The sequence below is a fragment of the Sciurus vulgaris genome (assembly GCF_902686455.1).
Source record: "Sciurus vulgaris genome assembly, chromosome: 5".
NCBI lineage: Eukaryota > Metazoa > Chordata > Mammalia > Rodentia > Sciuridae > Sciurus > Sciurus vulgaris.
The window spans coordinates 71,746,622-71,754,219 of record NC_136465.1 but is presented as its reverse complement, the minus strand read 5'-3'; the positions used below and the strand labels follow the sequence as shown (position 1 = coordinate 71,754,219).

Genomic DNA, 7,598 nt, shown 5'->3' with positions numbered 1-7,598 from the left:
CCTCTATTCCTGTTTTCCTGAAAGTTTTTATCATGAATGTGTGTTGGATTTGCCTAATGCTTTTTCCGTATCAATTGATATGATCATTTGAGTTTTTTTCTTTACTTTCTTGATGTGATAATTACATTAATTGGGACTTTTATTGGTACCAGGGATTGAACATAGAGTTGCTTAACCACTGAACTACATCCTCAGCCCTTTTTATTTTGAGACAGTCTCACTACATTGCTGAGTCTGGACTTGAACTTGTGATCCTCCTGCCTCAGCCTCCAGAATTGCTGGGATTATAGGCATATGCCACTATGCCAGGCTGTTTTTGTTGTTGTTGTTGTTTGTGTGTTTGTTTATTGAATGCTGAAACGGATTTATATATATCAGATGAATTTCATCTTATCGCTATAATTTTTATACACTGTTGGATTTGGCTTTGTTAATATTTTGCTGAGAATTTTCGCATCTATTTTCCTGAGAGATACTGATCTATAGTTTTCTGTAACATCTGGTTTTGGTTTTGATATTAAAGTAATGCTGTCCTCATAGAATTAATAAGAAACTATTCTCTCTAGTTCTATCTTCTGGACAAGATTGTAGTAAATTAGTATAATTTCTTCTTTGTTTCAAAGAATTTACCAGATAAATGTTTGGTCCTGTTGTTTTCTGTTTGGGAAATTTATTAATTATTTATTCATTTCTAATTATGGACCTTTTCAGATTTTCTATTTCTTCTTGCATGAGTTTTGGCAGATTTCATCGTCAAGGGCTTTATCAATTTCATCTAGGTTGTCAAAATTGTGGGTGTAGAGTGGTTCATTGTATTCCCATGTTATCATGTTTATATTCTGGGAACCTGTAGTGATGTGCTCTCTTTCATTTCTAGTATTCATAGTGTGTGTCCTCTCTTTCGTTCTTACTTAGCCTGACAAGAGGTTACATATTTTATCAGTCTTTTCAAAACATCAATCTTTGATTTCGTTGATTTTCTTTATTGATATCTCTTTCAATTTCATTTTTTGATATCGCTTTCAATTTCATTTTTTTCTGATCTTATTTTTATTATTTTTCTTCTGCTTACTAGCTTACTTTGGATTTAATTTGCTTTTCCTTTCCTAGTTTCATAAGGAGGGAGCTTAGATTATTCATTTTATGTTTTTTTTCTTTCTAATAGATGTATTTGATAGTATAAACTTACCTTTAAGCTGATTTTGATGCCTCCTACAAATTTTGAAAAGTTTTATTTTCATTTTCGTTAGTTCAAATTTCTCTTGAAATTTTTCCTTTGACACACATTATTTAGAAATGGATTATTTAATCTCCAAGTATTTGGGGGATTTTTAAAATCTTTATTTCTGTCATTAGACTCTAGTTTAATTTCATAATAGTCTGAGAGCAGTCATTGTATAATTTCTATTCTTTAAAAATTTTAAGCTATGTTTTATGGTCCAGAATGCAGTTTATTTTAATGTTCCATGTAAGATTGAGAAGAATGTATAAACTACTTTTTTGGATTGCATAGTCTATAGATGTTAATTAATCTAGTTAATTGATAGTGGATTCAACAATACCCTTAATAATTTTTCTTCATGCTGCAGAATCTATTTCCCATTAGAGGAGTGCTAAAGTCTCCAACTAGGATAGTGGATTCATTTATTAAGGATTTGTATGTCTTCTTGGTGCATTGACTTCTTCATAATACTCTGCTCTATCTCTGAAAAATTTCATTTTCTGAAGTCTGCTGTATCTGAAATAGATATAGCTACCACCACTTTAGTTTTGATTATTTATTTTCCTTCATCCTGGACTTTAAATCTATATGATTTTTTAAAATCAGGGATTGAAGCCAGGGACACTGAACCACTGAGTTACATCCCCAGCCTTTCTTATTTTTTATTTTGAGACAGGGTTCTCACTAAATTGCTAAGGCTGGCTTTGAACTTGCAATCCTCCTGCCTCAGCCTCTTGAACCACTGGGATTACAGATGTGTGCCTGGCTACGTGGGTCTTTTTTTTTTTTTTTTGCATTAAGTGATCTTTATTGATGTTTCACATTCAGTTATTCATTATCAGTTCTTCAGTTAATTGCACAAGTATGATAAGTTATTTTCTATTTGCTGTGGAAATTTAAGTGTAAAATAAATACAGAATACATTTGTGGTTTAATGAACACTCAGTGAAGCATTCTTTTCTGAGGTCTTCCTTTCAGTCTGGTGTTATCCCAGATCTATCTTTTTATTTCCCCAGAAATAGTCTATTAAACCACATAATGGATCAGTGAACTTGTGAACCAAGTTCACAGACTCACAGTGAACTTTAGCTCTAATTATATTAGACATATTTTTTGATCTTATCATATGATACCAATACAAAAGCACCACCCGTTCCTCTCAATACATTGGACCAGGTACCTTTGAAGAAAGCCTTGGCTCCCTCATCTTTGGCAATCTTCCACCAGCAGTCAATTGTCCCCATGTACATAATATCAGCCCCTTTCCCACCAATCGCATCATCATCCTATGAGGATCAGTGTGTCAAAGGGGTTGGACACCCGCCCAGCCATGGCCATCACAGTCTGAGCAATCATCCAGTTCACAATAATGTACACATACTTGGCGTCAGGAGCATCCCCTTGGCAGTATCATAGACTCGGAAGAAGGCAGCTCTGTAGATAATGATGCCCTGGACAGAGATGCTGAAGCCCTGGTAGAGACCCTTCAGGTCATCAGACCTTAATATCTTGGTAAGGCAATCACCCAGGCTACTGAACTCACGCTGGTTGGCACTCTTGCCCACATCAGCAGCCAACCCGGTCCTAGCAAAATCCAGCGGGTAGACAAAGCAGATGGAAGTGGCCCCAGCTGCCCCACCGGAAGTCAGGTTACCAGCAAAATAGCTCCAGAACTGCTTATGTGGATCCATGCCCCCTGTCCGGAAAGATCTGCCTGTACTTGTCCTCGAAGGCGAAGTTGAACGCTTGGGTGGGGAAGTAATGGATGACGTTGGCCCGGTTGTCCCTCCAGAATGAGAGAAAGTCCTAATCCTTGGAGATTCCTCACCATGCAATCAATGATCCCTTTGTATTGTTTCTCAGCCCTGATTTGTTTGCGGGCATGCTGGACCTGCAGCAGCAGTTTGACCCTCTCAATGGGGGCCACCGCGGTCTTGGAGACGGCAGCGGCGATGCCACCTGCCAGGAAGTCTTTTAGAAAGCTCAGTGTCTGATCACCCATGATGACAGCCGGCCGCCCCCAATCTGCAAGGAGCCGCGCTCTTGCTCTCACTCGCCTACGCCCTGGCCAGGCACAGCCACCCAGTCTCCATCTTCGTCCCTGTGCGATGTGAAGGACCTACATTTTATTCAGAGTAAATTTCTAATAGATGACTCATAGTTGGGTCTTACATTTGGATCCACTCTGACAATGTATCTTTTAAAGTGATAATTGATACAATTGGATTAATAGCTCCATTTTTAACTGTTTTTCGTTTACTGCACTTTTCCTTTGTTTTGCTCTTATTTGCCATTTGTAGTTTCAATTGAGTATTTTTATGATTCCATTTCTCTTCTTTTCTAGCATATTACCTATCCATTTTTCTTCTTCAATATTTTTTTGTGGTTGCCGTAGTTTGCAATATACATTGACAACTAACCCAAGTCCACTTTTAAATAATACCACTTCACAATGCAAGTAACTTATACTAGCAAAATAATCCTAATTCCCCTCTCCTTTTATTTTATATCATTACTCTCATTCATTTTACTTATAAGAAAGCATACATAAGCATATTATAAATAATTTAAGTATACAGAATCAAATAAAGGTATTGCTGTTACTATCTTGAGCAAACTATTATTATTCAATAGGAACAAGAAAAGCAAAAATACTTATTTTACCTTCATTTATTCCTTCTCTGATATTCTACCTTTCTTTTTTTTTTTTTTTTTTTTTTTTATTGTAAACAAATGGGATACATGTTGTTTCTCTGTTTGTACACGGCGTAAAGGCATACCATTTGTGTAATCATAAATTTACATAGAGTAATGTTGTTTGATTCATTCTGTTATTTTTTCCCTTCCCCCCACCCCTCCCACCCCTTTTTTCCCTCTATACAGTCCTTCCTTCCTCCATACTTGCCCCCTCCCTAACCCTAACTCTAACCCTAACACTAACCCTTCCCTCCCCCCCATTATGTGTCATCCTCCACTTATTAGCGATATCATTCGTCCCTTGGCTTTTTGAGATTGGCTTATCTCACTTAGCATGATATTCTCCAATTTCATCCATTTGCTGGCAAATGCCATAATTTTATCATTCTTTATGGCTGAGTAATATTCCATTGTATATATATACCACAGTTTCTTTATCCACTCATCAATTGAAGGGCATCTAGGTTGGTTCCACAGTCTGGCTATTGTGAATTGAGCAGCTATGAACATTGATGTGGCTGTATCTCTGTAGTATGCTGATTTTAAGTCCTTTGGGTATAGGCCAAGGAGTGGGATAGCTGGGTCAAATGGAGGGTCCATTCCGAGTTTTCTAAGGAATCTCCACACTGCTTTCCAGAGTGGCTGCACTAATTTGCAGCCCCACCAGCAATGTAAGAGTGTACCTTTCTCCCCACATCCTCTCCAACACCTGTTGTTGTATTCTACCTTTCTTTATGTGGATCCAGATTTCTGACCTACGTCATTTTTCATTCTCTCTGAAGAACTTATTTTAACATTTCTTGCTAATTAAGTCTACTGGTAACAAATTCCATCAATTTTTGTTTGTCTGAGAAAGTCTTTTTCTCCTTCACTTTCAAAGGATCATTTCTCAGGGCACAGAATTCTAGGTTATATTTTTCTCTCAACACTTTATTTCACCCCATTCTCTTTTTTTTCTTGCAAGTTTCTGTGGGTAAGTTGGATATAATTCCTATCTTTGCTCCTCTCTAAGTGATGTAGTTTTTCCTTCTGGCTTTTGTCTTTGATTTTCTGAAGTTTGAATATAATTGCCTGCATGTAGTTTTTTGGCATATATCCTGCTTGATGTTCTCTGAACTTCCTCTGTCTGTGGTTTGATACCTGACATTAATTGGGGGAAATTCTCAACCATTATTGCTGTAACTATTGTTTCAACTCCTTCTCTTTCTTCTCCATCTAGTATTCTCACTATGCATATGTTACATCTTATGTAGCTGGACTACACTTCTTAGATATTCTGTTTTGTTAGGGCTTTATTTTTCCAATATTTTATTTCTTTACTTTTTCTAAAAACATATTTTTATAGTTGTCAATGAACCTTCATTTTATTTATTTACATGCAGTGCTAATAAATAAATTGAACTCAGTGCCTCACACATGCTGGGCAAGTGCTCTACCACTGAACTACAACCACAGTCCATCTCTTTACTTTTAATCTTAGAGAATTTCAATTGTCTTATCCTCAAACTCAAAGATTCTTTCCTCAGCCATGTCCATTCTATTAGTTAGCTCATCAAAAGCATTACATTTCTGTTACAATATTTCTGATGTCTAGCATGGTTTTTTTACTCTGTATTAGAATTTTCATCTCTGTTATGTTATCCATCTGTTCTTGCATGATGCCTACTTTTTCCATTAATCATGTTTTTAAAAAAAAATCCTTGTCTGATAATTTCAGCATTCCTATTGTATTTGTCTCTGGTTACAATGTTTGTTTTAGTGTCTTCAAGCTTTGTTTCTTTTGCCTTTTAGCATGCCTTTTAATTTTGGGGGTGGGGGTTGGACCTGGTACACTGGCTAAAAGGTACAATAGTAACTAGGCCTTTAGTAGTATAGTGGTTGGCTTGGGGGCAGGGAAAGCCTTCTACAGTTCTATGATTAGGTCTCAGTGTTTTGGTGAGCCTGTGTCCCTGATTCCTTTTGAAATATGAACTTCCTGCTGCTCAGTTTTTTGTTTTTGTTTTTGTTTTTTTTTCTTTTTTCCTGACTTAGGTGAAACAGAATTGTTGCAGGGGACTGTTGTTTATTATTGAAGTACAAGTTCAGTACAAGTTTCTCTATTATTCTGGAAGCAGAAATCTCCAATGCAATTAATTTTAATGCTAATCTTAATATTGAAAGTGCTTAGCTATTTTTAATGCTAATCCTAATATTCAAAGTGCACATCCAGGTGTGGTGACAATACTTATAATTCCAACTACTAGGGAGGCTTAGGAAGGAGGATCACAAGTTTGAGGCCAGCCTGGGTAACTTGGTAAGACCTTGTCTCAAAATTTTAAAAAACAATTTTTTTAAAAAGGGCTGGGAATGTAACTTAGTAGTAGAGTGTCCCTGGATTTAATTCCTAATATGGAAAATAAATAAATAGATAAATAAAGTGCTTCTGTCAAATTAATATGCCCCACCCCTACCCAGGTTCCAGTCACTCTCCACAGAGGGCTTGACCCTTGTTTGACAAAAAAAAAAAAAAAAAATTACCTAGTGAAATCCATGAATTCGGTCTTCAGTTGGACAACACTTAGTCAAACATTTGATAGACCTTACTGTGTGGCAAGCATGGCTCTCAGATCTAGGAAAATAATGAGAACACCAAGCTACCTGAAGGATTTCACTATCAAAGTGAGCACTTTGTTTGATTATTATAAATCAGGTAAGGGCAATGATAGAAATATGTGCAAAGCATTCATGAGGCAGGAGTGAGGGGAAAGAGAAGCAGGGCACCAAGTCTAGCTTAGAAACAGGGAGAAGCTTGTCAGGGATTGCTTTCAGAGGTGACATATAAGCTGTCTTTCAAGACGGGAAGCAATCTGCCATGCAAAAGATTGGACAGTTTGAGCAAAGACATGAGGCAGAAACAGCACAAAGCATGACTGAGAGCAACTGGCCATCTGAAGTTGCAGAAGCAAAAATTCCCAGAGAGGGAGAGGCAGGCAATGGAGCTGGAGAGGCCTGGAGAGATCAGGATATGGTGGCCTTTTGTGCCACACTAGGGAACCTGCCACTGAGGGCCGAGTCTTTACATAACTGCATGGCGCCTGGCAGGGGGCATGCCCGCCTCAGCACGCAGTAGGTATTATTAGATGATGATCGTGAAAGTCAAACCTGAGAAACCGCAAAACTCTGAGCAGAGCCAAAGTCCCTTGCGTTCTGAAGCTCCAGAAAGTTATCTGACTCCTCTGCCCCTTTGCAAATTCAGCTGAGAGTTGTGGCCATGGTGGCAAGCCAAGTGAGGTGCTGCCTCCTTGGCAGTTGGCGAACCTCAGGCGTGAATATATGGCTGGGGAATTAAGGACAGGAGGGGATCTAGAGAGGGGAACAGAGAGAGAAGGTCAGAAAGGGAAGGGACTATGAGGGAAGTCACACTGAGACACACAGCAAGACGTGGAGGTGCTGAGATTGAAAGGAGAGCTCGTGTAGCCCATGAATCCGAGAAGATGATTTCTTAGGTGGAGTGGAGGAGATAGCTGCCTCCCCCAGAACTGCAAATATGTGGGCAGCCAGACCGCAAAGCTGGGCATCGTGGCTCCCTCCATCCTCCACACAGGGATTGCAGGGAGTGGAGCAGGATCTCCAGTCTGAACTTCCACTGGGATTCAGATATACTTAGACAGCAGATGGGCTGGGTCCCATGGAAGACTAT

At 38.5% G+C, this 7,598-nt stretch overlaps 1 pseudogene across 1 annotated transcript; it reads right to left on the bottom strand.

Annotated features, from left to right (window-relative positions):
• Window positions 1–1,999: 1,999 nt before the first annotated feature.
• LOC306661500 (ADP/ATP translocase 1-like) lies at window positions 2,000–3,308 on the bottom strand (annotated as a pseudogene). The gene has a single exon. The product of its transcript is annotated as an ADP/ATP translocase 1-like (transcript).
• Between the last annotated feature and the right edge of the window lie 4,290 nt (window positions 3,309–7,598).